Below are 15,382 nucleotides of genomic sequence, written 5' to 3' on the forward strand. Positions count from 1 at the left end.
ACACCCAGAACAGTGGCTTGTGAGTTCTGTCTCCCAGGGAAAAAGCCTGTACAATGGTTCAGGTTCCTGCGGCCTTAAATTGCTGGGTGCCTCCTGGAATTGCGCCTCTTCCAGGATGCCTCCCAGACGCAAGGTGGCACCAGTGCCAACTTGGTCTGGTTTGAGAGTGCCAGGTGCCTCCTGCAAACTGACACCCAGAACAATGGCTTCTGAATTTTTTTTTCCAGGGAAAAAGCTTGTAGAAAGGTTTTGGGTCCTGCGGCCTTAAATTGCCGGGTGCCTCCTGGAATTCCGCCTCTCGCAGGATGCCTCCCAGACGCAAGGTGGCACCAGTGCCAACTTGGTCTGGTTTAAGAGTGCCAAGTGCGTCCTGAAAACTGACACCCAGAACAGTGGCTTGTGAGTTTTGTTTCCCAGGGAAAAAGCCTGTACAATGGTTCAGGGGCCTGAGGCCTTAAATTGCCAGGTGCCTCCTGGAATTCCGCAACTCGCCAGGTGTTTCCCAGACGCTAAGCAACACCAGTGCCAACTTGGTCTGGTTTAAGAGTGCCAAGTGGGTCCTGGAAACTGACACCCAGAACAGTGGCTTGTGAGTTTTGTTTCCCAGGGGAAAAGCCTGTACAATGGTTCTGGGTCCTGCGGCCTTAAATTTCCGGGTGCCTCCTGGAATTCGGCGTCTTGCAGGATGCCTCCCAGACGCAAGGTGGCACCAGTTCCAACTTGGTCTAGTTTAAGAGTGCCAAGTGGGTCCTGAAAACTGACACCCAGAACAGTGGCTTGTGAGTTTTGCTTCCCAGGGATAAAGCCTGTACAATGGTTCAGGGGCCTGAAGCCTTAAATTGCCCGGTTGCCTCCTGGAATTGCGCCTCTCGCAGGATGCCTCCCAGACGCAAGGTGGCACCAGTGCCAACTTGGTCTTCTTTGAGAGTGTCAAGTGGGTCCTGAAAACTGACACCCAGAACAGTGGCTTGTGAGTTTTGTTTCCCAGGGAAAAAGCCTGTACAATGGTTCAGGGGCCTGAGGCCTTAAATTGCCAAGTGCTTCCTTGAATTGCGCCTCTCGCAGGATGCCTCCCAGACGCAAGGTGGCACCAGTTCCAACTTGGTCTGGTTTAAGAGTGCCAAGTGGGTCCTGAAAACTGACACCCAGAACAGTGGCTTGTGAGTTTTGTTTCCCAGGGAAAAAGCCTGTACAATGGTTCAGGGTCCTGAGGCCTTAAATTGCTGGGTGCCTCCTGGAATTCGGACTCTCGCAGGGTGCCTCCCAGACGCAAAATGACACCATTTCCAACTTGGTCTGGTTTAAGAGTGCCAAGTGGGTCCTGAAAACTGACACCCAGAACAGTGGCTTGTGAGTTTTGTTTCCCAGGGAAAAAGCCTGTACAATGGTTCAGGGTCCTGCGGCCTTAAATTGCGGGGTGCCTCCTGGAATTCCGCATCTCGCCAGATGTTTCCCAGACGCTAAGCAACACCAGTGCCAACTTGGTCTGGTTTGAGAGTGCCAAGTGGGTCCTGAAAACTGACACCCAGAACAGTGGCTTGTGAGTTTTGTTTCCCAGGGAAAAAGCCTGTACAATGGTTCAGGGTCCTGCGGCCTTAAATTTCCGGATGCCTCCTGATATTCGGCGTCTTACAAGATGCCTCCCAGACGCAAGGTGGCAGCAGTGCCAACTTGGTCTGGGTTGCGAGTGCCAAGTGGGTCCTGCAAACTGACACCCAGAACAGTGGCTTGTGAGTTTTGTCTCCCAGGGAAAAAGCCTGTACAATGGTTCAGGGTCCTGCGGCCTTAAATTGCCAGGTGCCTCCTGGAATTCAGCCTCTCGCAGGATGCCTCCCAGACGCAAGGTGGCACCAGTGCCAACTTGGTCTGCTTTGCGAGTGTCAAGTTGGTCCTGCAAACTGACACCCAGAACAGTGGCTTGTGAGTTTTGTTTCCCAGGGAAAAAGCCTGTACAATGGTTCAGGGTCCTGCGGCCTTAAATTGCCGGGTGCCTCCTGGAGATCCGCCTCTCGCAGGATGCGTCCCAGGCGCAACATGACACCAGTGCCAACTCGGTCTGGTTTGTGAGTGCCAGGTGGCTCCTGCAAACTGACACCCAGAACAGTGGCTTGTGAGTTTTGTTTCCCAGGGAAAAAGCCTGTACAATGGTTCAGGGGCCTGAGGCCTTAAATTGCCGGGTGCCTCCTGGAATTCGGCCTCTCGCAGGATGCCTCCCAGACGCAAGGTGGCACCAGTTCCAACTTGGTCTGGTTTAAGAGTGCCAAGTGGGTCCTGAAAACTGACACCCAGAACAATGGCTTCTGAATTATTTTTTCCAGGGAAAAAGCCTGTACAATGGTTCAGGGTCCTGCGGCCTTAAATTTCCGGGTGCCTCCTGGAATTCCGCAACTTGCCAGGTGTTTCCCAGACGCTAAGCAACACCAGTGCCAACTTGGTCTGGTTTAAGAGTGCCAAGTGGGTCCTGGAAACTGACACCCAGAACAGTGGCTTGTGAGTTTTGTTTCCCAGGGAAAAAGCCTGTACAATGGTTCAGGGTCCTGCGGCCTTAAATTGCCGGGTGCCTCCTGGAATTCGGCGTCTTGCAGGATGCCTCCCAGACGCAAGGTGGCACCAGTGCCAACTTGGTCTGGTTTGAGAGTGCCAGGTGGCTCCTGCAAACTGACACCCAGAACAGTGGCTTGTGAGTTTTGTTTCCCAGGGAAAAAGCCTGTACAATGGTTCAGGGTCCTGCGGCCTTAAATTGATGGGTGCCTCCTGAAATTCGGCCTCTCACAGGATGCCTCCCAGACGCAAGGTGGCACCAGTGCCAACTTGGTCTGGTTTAAGAGTGCCAAGTGGGTCCTGAATACTGACACCCAGAACAGTGGCTTCTGAATTTTGTTTTCCAGGGAAAAAGCCTGTAGAATGGTTTTGGGTCCTGCGGCCTTAAATTGCCGGGTGCCTCCTGGAATTCGGCCTCTCGCAGGATGCCTCCCAGACGCAAGGTGGCACCAGTTCCAACTTGGTCTGGTTTAAGAGTGCCAAGTGGGTCCTGAAAACTGACACCCAGAACAGTGGCTTGTGAGTTTTGCTTCCCAGGGATAAAGCCTGTACAATGGTTCAGGGGCCTGAGGCCTTAAATTGCCCGGTTGCCTCCTGGAATGGCGCCTCTCGCAGGATGCCTCCCAGACGCAAGGTGGCACCAGTGCCAACTTGGTCTGCTTTGAGAGTGTCAAGTGGGTCCTGAAAACTGACACCCAGAACAGTGGCTTGTGAGTTTTGTTGCCCAGGGAAAAAGCCTGTAGAATGGTTCAGGGGCCTGAGGCCTTAAATTGCCGAGTGCTTCCTTGAATTGCGCCTCTCGCAGGATGCCTCCCAGACGCAAGGTGGCACCAGTTCCAACTTGGTCTGGTTTAAGAGTGCCAAGTGGGTCCTGAAAACTGACACCCAGAACAGTGGCTTGTGAGTTTTGTTTCCCAGGGGAAAAGCCTGTAAAATGGTTCAGGGGCCTGAGGCCTTAAATTGCTGGGTGCCTCCTGGAATTCAGACTCTCGCAGGGTGCCTCCCAGAGGCAATATGACACCATTTCCAACTTGGTCTGGTTTGAGAGTGTCAAGTGGGTCCTGCAAACTGACACCCAGAACAGTGGCTTGTGAGTTTTGTTGCCCAGGGAAAAAGCCTGTACAATGGTTCAGGGTCCTGCGGCCTTAAATTGCCGGGTGCCACCTGGAATTGCGCCTCTGGCAGGATGCCTCCCAGACGTAAGGTGGCACCAGTGCCAACTTGGTCTGGTTTGAGAGTGCCAGGTGCCTCCTGCAAACTGACACCCGGAACAATTGCTTCTGAATTTTTTTTTCCAGGGAAAAAGCCTGTAGAAAGGTTTTGGGTCCTGCAGCCTTAATATGCCGGGTGCCTCCTGGAATTCCGCCTCTCGCAGGATGCCTCCCAGACGCAAGGTGGCACCAGTGCCAACTTGGTCTGGTTTGAGAGTGCCAAGTGGGTCCTGAAAACTGACACCCAGAACAGTGGCTTGTGAGTTTTGTTTCCCAGGGAAAAAGCCTGTACAATGGTTCAGGGTCCTGCGGCCTTAAATTGCCGGGTGCCTCCTGGAATTCCGCAACTCGCCAGGTAGTTCCCAGACGCTAAGCAACACCAGTGCCAACTTGGTCTGGTTTAAGAGTGCCAAGTGGGTCCTGGAAACTGACACCCAGAACAGTGGCTTGTGAGTTTTGTTTCCCAGGGAAAAAGCCTGTACAATGGTTCAGGGTCCTGCGGCCTTAAATTTCCGGGTGCCTCCTGGAATTCGGCGTCTTGCAGGATGCCTCCCAGACGCAAGGTGGCACCAGTGCCAACTTGGTCTGCTTTGAGAGTGCCAGGTGGCTCCTGCAAACTGACACCCAGAACAGTGGCTTGTGAGTTTTGTTTCCCAGGGAAAAAGCCTGTACAATGGTTCAGGGTCCTGCGGCCTTAAATTGATGGGTGCCTCCTGAAATTCGGCCTCTCGCAGGATGCCTCCCAGACGCAAGGTGGCACCAGTGCCAACTTGGTCTGGTTTAAGAGTGCCAAGTGGGTCCTGAAAACTGACACCCAGAACAGTGGCTTCTGAATTTTGTTTTCCAGGGAAAAAGCCTGTAGAATGGTTTTGGGTCCTGCGGCCTTAAATTGCCGGGTGCCTCCTGGAATTCGGCCTCTCGCAGGATGCCTCCCAGACGCAAGGTGGCACCAGTGCCAACTTGGTCTGCTTTGAGAGTGCCAAGTGGGTCCTGAAAACTGACACCCAGAACAGTGGCTTGTGACTTTTGTTTCCCAGGGAAAAAGCCTGTACAATGGTTCAGGGTCCTGCGGCCTTAAATTGCCGGGTGCCTCCTGGAATTCGGCCTCTCGCAGGATGCCTCCCAGACGCAAGGTGGCACCAGTTCCAACTTGGTCTGGTTTAAGAGTGCCAAGTGGGTCCTGCAAACTGACACCCAGAACAGTGGCTTGTGAGTTTTGTTTCCCAGGGAAAAAGCCTGTAGAATTGTTCAGGGGCCTGAGGCCTTAAATTGCCGGGTGCCTCCTGGAATTCGGCCTCTCGCAGGATGCCTCCCAGACACAAGGTGGCACCAGTGCCAACTTGGTCTTGTTTAAGAGTGCCAAGTGGGTCCTGCAAACTGACACCCAGAACAGTGGCTTGTGAGTTTTGTTGCCCAGGGAAAAAGCTTATACAGTGGTTCAGGGTCCTGCGGACTTAAATTGCCGGGTGCCTCCTGGAATTGCGCCTCACGCAGGATGCCTCCCAGACGCAAGGTGGCACCTGTGCCAACTTGGTCTGCTTTGAGAGTGTCAAGTGGGTCCTGAAAACTGACACCCAGAACAGTGGCTTGTGAGTTTTGTTTCCCAGGGAAAAAGCCTGTACAATGGTTCAGGTTCCTGCGGCCTTAAATTGCCGGGTGCCTCCTAGAATTCCGCATCTCGCCAGGTGTTTCCCAGACGCTAAGCAACACCAGTGCCAACTTGGTCTGGTTTAAGAGTGCCAAGTGGGTCCTGCAAACTGACACCCAGAACAGTGGCTTGTGAGTTCTGTCTCCCAGGGAAAAAGCCTGTACAATGGTTCAGGTTCCTGCGGCCTTAAATTGCTGGGTGCCTCCTGGAATTGCGCCTCTTCCAGGATGCCTCCCAGACGCAAGGTGGCACCAGTGCCAACTTGGTCTGGTTTGAGAGTGCCAGGTGCCTCCTGCAAACTGACACCCAGAACAATGGCTTCTGAATTTTTTTTTCCAGGGAAAAAGCTTGTAGAAAGGTTTTGGGTCCTGCGGCCTTAAATTGCCGGGTGCCTCCTGGAATTCCGCCTCTCGCAGGATGCCTCCCAGACGCAAGGTGGCACCAGTGCCAACTTGGTCTGGTTTAAGAGTGCCAAGTGCGTCCTGAAAACTGACACCCAGAACAGTGGCTTGTGAGTTTTGTTTCCCAGGGAAAAAGCCTGTACAATGGTTCAGGGGCCTGAGGCCTTAAATTGCCAGGTGCCTCCTGGAATTCCGCAACTCGCCAGGTGTTTCCCAGACGCTAAGCAACACCAGTGCCAACTTGGTCTGGTTTAAGAGTGCCAAGTGGGTCCTGGAAACTGACACCCAGAACAGTGGCTTGTGAGTTTTGTTTCCCAGGGGAAAAGCCTGTACAATGGTTCTGGGTCCTGCGGCCTTAAATTTCCGGGTGCCTCCTGGAATTCGGCGTCTTGCAGGATGCCTCCCAGACGCAAGGTGGCACCAGTTCCAACTTGGTCTAGTTTAAGAGTGCCAAGTGGGTCCTGAAAACTGACACCCAGAACAGTGGCTTGTGAGTTTTGCTTCCCAGGGATAAAGCCTGTACAATGGTTCAGGGGCCTGAAGCCTTAAATTGCCCGGTTGCCTCCTGGAATTGCGCCTCTCGCAGGATGCCTCCCAGACGCAAGGTGGCACCAGTGCCAACTTGGTCTTCTTTGAGAGTGTCAAGTGGGTCCTGAAAACTGACACCCAGAACAGTGGCTTGTGAGTTTTGTTTCCCAGGGAAAAAGCCTGTACAATGGTTCAGGGGCCTGAGGCCTTAAATTGCCAAGTGCTTCCTTGAATTGCGCCTCTCGCAGGATGCCTCCCAGACGCAAGGTGGCACCAGTTCCAACTTGGTCTGGTTTAAGAGTGCCAAGTGGGTCCTGAAAACTGACACCCAGAACAGTGGCTTGTGAGTTTTGTTTCCCAGGGAAAAAGCCTGTACAATGGTTCAGGGTCCTGAGGCCTTAAATTGCTGGGTGCCTCCTGGAATTCGGACTCTCGCAGGGTGCCTCCCAGAGGCAAAATGACACCATTTCCAACTTGGTCTGGTTTAAGAGTGCCAAGTGGGTCCTGAAAACTGACACCCAGAACAGTGGCTTGTGAGTTTTGTTTCCCAGGGAAAAAGCCTGTACAATGGTTCAGGGTCCTGCGGCCTTAAATTGCGGGGTGCCTCCTGGAATTCCGCATCTCGCCAGATGTTTCCCAGACCCTAAGCAACACCAGTGCCAACTTGGTCTGGTTTGAGAGTGCCAAGTGGGTCCTGAAAACTGACACCCAGAACAGTGGCTTGTGAGTTTTGTTTCCCAGGGAAAAAGCCTGTACAATGGTTCAGGGTCCTGCGGCCTTAAATTTCCGGATGCCTCCTGATATTCGGCGTCTTACAAGATGCCTCCCAGACGCAAGGTGGCAGCAGTGCCAACTTGGTCTGGGTTGCGAGTGCCAAGTGGGTCCTGCAAACTGACACCCAGAACAGTGGCTTGTGAGTTTTGTCTCCCAGGGAAAAAGCCTGTACAATGGTTCAGGGTCCTGCGGCCTTAAATTGCCAGGTGCCTCCTGGAATTCAGCCTCTCGCAGGATGCCTCCCAGACGCAAGGTGGCACCAGTGCCAACTTGGTCTGGTTTAAGAGTGCCAAGTGTGTCCTGAAAACTGACACCCAGAACAGTGGCTTGTGAGTTTTGTTTCCCAGGGAAAAAGCCTGTACAATGGTTCAGGATCCTGCGGCCTTAAATTGCCACGTGCCTCCTGGTATTCGGCCTCTCGCAGGATGCCTCCCAGACGCAAGGTGGCACCAGTGCCAACTTGGTCTGCTTTGCGAGTGTCAAGTTGGTCCTGCAAACTGACACCCAGAACAGTGGCTTGTGAGTTTTGTTTCCCAGGGAAAAAGCCTGTACAATGGTTCAGGGTCCTGCGGCCTTAAATTGCCGGGTGCCTCCTGGAGATCCGCCTCTCGCAGGATGCGTCCCAGGCGCAACATGACACCAGTGCCAACTCGGTCTGGTTTGTGAGTGCCAGGTGGCTCCTGCAAACTGACACCCAGAACAGTGGCTTGTGAGTTTTGTTTCCCAGGGAAAAAGCCTGTACAATGGTTCAGGGGCCTGAGGCCTTAAATTGCCGGGTGCCTCCTGGAATTCGGCCTCTCGCAGGATGCCTCCCAGACGCAAGGTGGCACCAGTTCCAACTTGGTCTGGTTTAAGAGTGCCAAGTGGGTCCTGAAAACTGACACCCAGAACAATGGCTTCTGAATTATTTTTTCCAGGGAAAAAGCCTGTACAATGGTTCAGGGTCCTGCGGCCTTAAATTTCCGGGTGCCTCCTGGAATTCCGCAACTTGCCAGGTGTTTCCCAGACGCTAAGCAACACCAGTGCCAACTTGGTCTGGTTTAAGAGTGCCAAGTGGGTCCTGGAAACTGACACCCAGAACAGTGGCTTGTGAGTTTTGTTTCCCAGGGAAAAAGCCTGTACAATGGTTCAGGGTCCTGCGGCCTTAAATTGCCGGGTGCCACCTGGAATTGCGCCTCTGGCAGGATGCCTCCCAGACGTAAGGTGGCACCAGTGCCAACTTGGTCTGGTTTGAGAGTGCCAGGTGCCTCCTGCAAACTGACACCCGGAACAGTGGCTTCTGAATTTTGTTTCCCAGGGAAAAAGCCTGTAGAATGGTTTTGGGTCCTGCGGCCTTAAATTGCCGGGTGCCTCCTGGAATTCGGCCTCTCGCAGGATGCCTCCCAGACGCAAGGTGGCACCAGTTCCAACTTGGTCTGGTTTAAGAGTGCCAAGTGGGTCCTGAAAACTGACACCCAGAACAGTGGCTTGTGAGTTTTGCTTCCCAGGGATAAAGCCTGTACAATGGTTCAGGGGCCTGAGGCCTTAAATTGCCCGGTTGCCTCCTGGAATGGCGCCTCTCGCAGGATGCCTCCCAGACGCAAGGTGGCACCAGTTCCAACTTGGTCTTGTTTAAGAGTGTCAAGTGGGTCCTGAAAACTGACACCCAGAACAGTGGCTTGTGAGTTTTGTTTCCCAGGGAAAAAGCTTATACAGTGGTTCAGGGTCCTGCGGACTTAAATTGCCGGGTGCCTCCTGGAATTGCGCCTCACGCAGGATGCCTCCCAGACGCAAGGTGGCACCAGTGCCAACTTGGTCTGCTTTGAGAGTGTCAAGTGGGTCCTGAAAACTGACACCCAGAACAGTGGCTTGTGAGTTTTGTTTCCCAGGGAAAAAGCCTGTACAATGGTTCAGGTTCCTGCGGCCTTAAATTGCCGGGTGACTCCTGGAATTCCGCATCTCGCCAGGTGTTTCCCAGACGCTAAGCAACACCAGTGCCAACTTGGTCTGGTTTGAGAGTGCCAAGTGCGTCCTGAAAACTGACACCCAGAACAGTGGCTTGTGAGTTTTGTTTCCCAGGGAAAAAGCCTGTACAATGGTTCAGGGGCCTGAGGCCTTAAATTGCCAGGTGCCTCCTGGAATTCCGCAACTCGCCAGGTGTTTCCCAGACGCTAAGCAACACCAGTGCCAACTTGGTCTGGTTTAAGAGTGCCAAGTGGGTCCTGGAAACTGACACCCAGAACAGTGGCTTGTGAGTTTTGTTTCCCAGGGAAAAAGCCTGTACAATGTTTCAGGGTCCTGCGGCCTTAAATTGCCGGGTGCCTCCTGGAATTCGGCGTCTTGCAGGATGCCTCCCAGACGCAAGGTGGCACCAGTGCCAACTTGGTCTGCTTTGAGAGTGCCAGGTGGCTCCTGCAAACTGACACCCAGAACAGTGGCTTGTGAGTTTTGTTTCCCAGGGAAAAAGCCTGTACAATGGTTCAGGGTCCTGCGGCCTTAAATTGATGGGTGCCTCCTGAAATTCGGCCTCTCGCAGGATGCCTCCCAGACGCAAGGTGGCACCAGTGCCAACTTGGTCTGGTTTAAGAGTGCCAAGTGGGTCCTGAAAACTGACACCCAGAACAGTGGCTTGTGAGTTCTGTCTCCCAGGGAAAAAGCCTGTAGAATGGTTTTGGGTCCTGCGGCCTTAAATTGCCGGGTGCCTCCTGGAATTCGGCCTCTCGCAGGATGCCTCCCAGACGCAAGGTGGCACCAGTGCCAACTTGGTCTGGTTTGAGAGTGCCAAGTGGGTCCTGAAAACTGACACCCAGAACAGTGGCTTGTGAGTTTTGTTTCCCAGGGAAAAAGCCTGTACAATGGTTCAGGGTCCTGCGGCCTTAAATTGCCGGGTGCCTCCTGGAATTCGGCCTCTCGCAGGATGCCTCCCAGACGCAAGGTGGCACCAGTTCCAACTTGGTCTGGTTTAAGAGTGCCAAGTGGGTCCTGCAAACTGACACCCAGAACAGTGGCTTGTGAGTTTTGTTTCCCAGGGAAAAAGCCTGTAGAATTGTTCAGGGGCCTGAGGCCTTAAATTGCCGGGTGCCTCCTGGAATTCCGCATCTCGCAGGATGCCTCCCAGACACAAGGTGGCACCAGTGCCAACTTGGTCTTGTTTAAGAGTGCCAAGTGGGTCCTGCAAACTGACACCCAGAACAGTGGCTTGTGAGTTTTGTTGCCCAGGGAAAAAGCTTATACAGTGGTTCAGGGTCCTGCGGACTTAAATTGCCGGGTGCCTCCTGGAATTGCGCCTCACGCAGGATGCCTCCCAGACGCAAGGTGGCACCAGTGCCAACTTGGTCTGCTTTGAGAGTGTCAAGTGGGTCCTGAAAACTGACACCCAGAACAGTGGCTTGTGAGTTTTGTTTCCCAGGGAAAAAGCCTGTACAATGGTTCAGGTTCCTGCGGCCTTAAATTGCCGGGTGCCTCCTGGAATTCCGCATCTCGCCGGGTGTTTCCCAGACGCTAAGCAACACCAGTGCCAACTTGGTCTGGTTTAAGAGTGCCAAGTGGGTCCTGCAAACTGACACCCAGAACAGTGGCTTGTGAGTTCTGTCTCCCAGGGAAAAAGCCTGTACAATGGTTCAGGTTCCTGCGGCCTTAAATTGCTGGGTGCCTCCTGGAATTGCGCCTCTTCCAGGATGCCTCCCAGACGCAAGGTGGCACCAGTGCCAACTTGGTCTGGTTTGAGAGTGCCAGGTGCCTCCTGCAAACTGACACCCAGAACAATGGCTTCTGAATTTTTTTTTCCAGGGAAAAAGCTTGTAGAAAGGTTTTGGGTCCTGCGGCCTTAAATTGCCGGGTGCCTCCTGGAATTCCGCCTCTCGCAGGATGCCTCCCAGACGCAAGGTGGCACCAGTGCCAACTTGGTCTGGTTTAAGAGTGCCAAGTGCGTCCTGAAAACTGACACCCAGAACAGTGGCTTGTGAGTTTTGTTTCCCAGGGAAAAAGCCTGTACAATGGTTCAGGGGCCTGAGGCCTTAAATTGCCAGGTGCCTCCTGGAATTCCGCAACTCGCCAGGTGTTTCCCAGACGCTAAGCAACACCAGTGCCAACTTGGTCTGGTTTAAGAGTGCCAAGTGGGTCCTGGAAACTGACACCCAGAACAGTGGCTTGTGAGTTTTGTTTCCCAGGGAAAAAGCCTGTACAATGGTTCTGGGTCCTGCGGCCTTAAATTTCCGGGTGCCTCCTGGAATTCGGCGTCTTGCAGGATGCCTCCCAGACGCAAGGTGGCACCAGTTCCAACTTGGTCTAGTTTAAGAGTGCCAAGTGGGTCCTGAAAACTGACACCCAGAACAGTGGCTTGTGAGTTTTGCTTCCCAGGGATAAAGCCTGTACAATGGTTCAGGGGCCTGAAGCCTTAAATTGCCCGGTTGCCTCCTGGAATTGCGACTCTCGCAGGATGCCTCCCAGACGCAAGGTGGCACCAGTGCCAACTTGGTCTTCTTTGAGAGTGTCAAGTGGGTCCTGAAAACTGACACCCAGAACAGTGGCTTGTGAGTTTTGTTTCCCAGGGAAAAAGCCTGTACAATGGTTCAGGGGCCTGAGGCCTTAAATTGCCAAGTGCTTCCTTGAATTGCGCCTCTCGCAGGATGCCTCCCAGACGCAAGGTGGCACCAGTTCCAACTTGGTCTGGTTTAAGAGTGCCAAGTGGGTCCTGAAAACTGACACCCAGAACAGTGGCTTCTGAGTTTTGTTTCCCAGGGAAAAAGCCTGTACAATGGTTCAGGGACCTGAGGCCTTAAATTGCTGGGTGCCTCCTGGAATTCGGACTCTCGCAGGGTGCCTCCCAGAGGCAAAATGACACCATTTCCAACTTGGTCTGGTTTAAGAGTGCCAAGTGGGTCCTGAAAACTGACACCCAGAACAGTGGCTTGTGAGTTTTGTTTCCCAGGGAAAAAGCCTGTACAATGGTTCAGGGTCCTGCGGCCTTAAATTGCGGGGTGCCTCCTGGAATTCCGCATCTCGCCAGATGTTTCCCAGACGCTAAGCAACACCAGTGCCAACTTGGTCTGGTTTGAGAGTGCCAAGTGGGTCCTGAAAACTGACACCCAGAACAGTGGCTTGTGAGTTTTGTTTCCCAGGGAAAAAGCCTGTACAATGGTGCAGGGTCCTGCGGCCTTAAATTTCCGGATGCCTCCTGATATTCGGCGTCTTACAAGATGCCTCCCAGACGCAAGGTGGCAGCAGTGCCAACTTGGTCTGGGTTGCGAGTGCCAAGTGGGTCCTGCAAACTGACACCCAGAACAGTGGCTTGTGAGTTTTGTCTCCCAGGGAAAAAGCCTGTACAATGGTTCAGGGTCCTGCGGCCTTAAATTGCCAGGTGCCTCCTGGAATTCAGCCTCTCGCAGGATGCCTCCCAGACGCAAGGTGGCACCAGTGCCAACTTGGTCTGGTTTAAGAGTGCCAAGTGTGTCCTGAAAACTGACACCCAGAACAGTGGCTTGTGAGTTTTGTTTCCCAGGGAAAAAGCCTGTACAATGGTTCAGGATCCTGCGGCCTTAAATTGCCACGTGCCTCCTGGTATTCGGCCTCTCGCAGGATGCCTCCCAGACGCAAGGTGGCACCAGTGCCAACTTGGTCTGCTTTGCGAGTGTCAAGTTGGTCCTGCAAACTGACACCCAGAACAGTGGCTTGTGAGTTTTGTTTCCCAGGGAAAAAGCCTGTACAATGGTTCAGGGTCCTGCGGCCTTAAATTGCCGGGTGCCTCCTGGAGATCCGCCTCTCGCAGGATGCGTCCCAGGCGCAACATGACACCAGTGCCAACTCGGTCTGGTTTGTGAGTGCCAGGTGGCTCCTGCAAACTGACACCCAGAACAGTGGCTTGTGAGTTTTGTTTCCCAGGGAAAAAGCCTGTACAATGGTTCAGGGGCCTGAGGCCTTAAATTGCCGGGTGCCTCCTGGAATTCGGCCTCTCGCAGGATGCCTCCCAGACGCAAGGTGGCACCAGTTCCAACTTGGTCTGGTTTAAGAGTGCCAAGTGGGTCCTGAAAACTGACACCCAGAACAATGGCTTCTGAATTATTTTTTCCAGGGAAAAAGCCTGTACAATGGTTCAGGGTCCTGCGGCCTTAAATTTCCGGGTGCCTCCTGGAATTCCGCAACTTGCCAGGTGTTTCCCAGACGCTAAGCAACACCAGTGCCAACTTGGTCTGGTTTAAGAGTGCCAAGTGGGTCCTGGAAACTGACACCCAGAACAGTGGCTTGTGAGTTTTGTTTCCCAGGGAAAAAGCCTGTACAATGGTTCAGGGTCCTGCGGCCTTAAATTGCCGGGTGCCTCCTGGAATTCGGCGTCTTGCAGGATGCCTCCCAGACGCAAGGTGGCACCAGTGCCAACTTGGTCTGCTTTGAGAGTGCCAGGTGGCTCCTGCAAACTGACACCCAGAACAGTGGCTTGTGAGTTTTGTTTCCCAGGGAAAAAGCCTGTACAATGGTTCAGGGTCCTGCGGCCTTAAATTGATGGGTGCCTCCTGAAATTCGGCCTCTCACAGGATGCCTCCCAGACGCAAGGTGGCACCAGTGCCAACTTGGTCTGGTTTAAGAGTGCCAAGTGTGTCCTGAAAACTGACACCCAGAACAGTGGCTTGTGAGTTTTGTTTCCCAGGGAAAAAGCCTGTACAATGGTTCAGGATCCTGCGGCCTTAAATTGCCACGTGCCTCCTGGTATTCGGCCTCTCGCAGGATGCCTCCCAGACGCAAGGTGGCACCAGTGCCAACTTGGTCTGCTTTGCGAGTGTCAAGTTGGTCCTGCAAACTGACACCCAGAACAGTGGCTTGTGAGTTTTGTTTCCCAGGGAAAAAGCCTGTACAATGGTTCAGGGTCCTGCGGCCTTAAATTGCCGGGTGCCTCCTGGAGATCCGCCTCTCGCAGGATGCGTCCCAGGCGCAACATGACACCAGTGCCAACTCGGTCTGGTTTGTGAGTGCCAGGTGGCTCCTGCAAACTGACACCCAGAACAGTGGCTTGTGAGTTTTGTTTCCCAGGGAAAAAGCCTGTACAATGGTTCAGGGGCCTGAGGCCTTAAATTGCCGGGTGCCTCCTGGAATTCGGCCTCTCGCAGGATGCCTCCCAGACGCAAGGTGGCACCAGTTCCAACTTGGTCTGGTTTAAGAGTGCCAAGTGGGTCCTGAAAACTGACACCCAGAACAATGGCTTCTGAATTATTTTTTCCAGGGAAAAAGCCTGTACAATGGTTCAGGGTCCTGCGGCCTTAAATTTCCGGGTGCCTCCTGGAATTCCGCAACTTGCCAGGTGTTTCCCAGACGCTAAGCAACACCAGTGCCAACTTGGTCTGGTTTAAGAGTGCCAAGTGGGTCCTGGAAACTGACACCCAGAACAGTGGCTTGTGAGTTTTGTTTCCCAGGGAAAAAGCCTGTACAATGGTTCAGGGTCCTGCGGCCTTAAATTGCCGGGTGCCTCCTGGAATTCGGCGTCTTGCAGGATGCCTCCCAGACGCAAGGTGGCACCAGTGCCAACTTGGTCTGCTTTGAGAGTGCCAGGTGGCTCCTGCAAACTGACACCCAGAACAGTGGCTTGTGAGTTTTGTTTCCCAGGGAAAAAGCCTGTACAATGGTTCAGGGTCCTGCGGCCTTAAATTGATGGGTGCCTCCTGAAATTCGGCCTCTCACAGGATGCCTCCCAGACGCAAGGTGGCACCAGTGCCAACTTGGTCTGGTTTAAGAGTGCCAAGTGGGTCCTGAATACTGACACCCAGAACAGTGGCTTCTGAATTTTGTTTTCCAGGGAAAAAGCCTGTAGAATGGTTTTGGGTCCTGCGGCCTTAAATTGCCGGGTGCCTCCTGGAATTCGGCCTCTCGCAGGATGCCTCCCAGACGCAAGGTGGCACCAGTTCCAACTTGGTCTGGTTTAAGAGTGCCAAGTGGGTCCTGAAAACTGACACCCAGAACAGTGGCTTGTGAGTTTTGCTTCCCAGGGATAAAGCCTGTACAATGGTTCAGGGGCCTGAGGCCTTAAATTGCCCGGTTGCCTCCTGGAATGGCGCCTCTCGCAGGATGCCTCCCAGACGCAAGGTGGCACCAGTGCCAACTTGGTCTGCTTTGAGAGTGCCAAGTGGGTCCTGAAAACTGACACCCAGAACAGTGGCTTGTGAGTTTTGTTGCCCAGGGAAAAAGCCTGTAGAATGGTTCAGGGGCCTGAGGCCTTAAATTGCCGAGTGCTTCCTTGAATTGCGCCTCTCGCAGGATGCCTCCCAGACGCAAGGTGGCACCAGTTCCAACTTGGTCTGGTTTAAGAGTGCCAAGTG

Source organism: Fringilla coelebs, assembly GCF_963513975.1.
Source record: "Fringilla coelebs genome assembly, chromosome: 23".
NCBI lineage: Eukaryota > Metazoa > Chordata > Aves > Passeriformes > Fringillidae > Fringilla > Fringilla coelebs.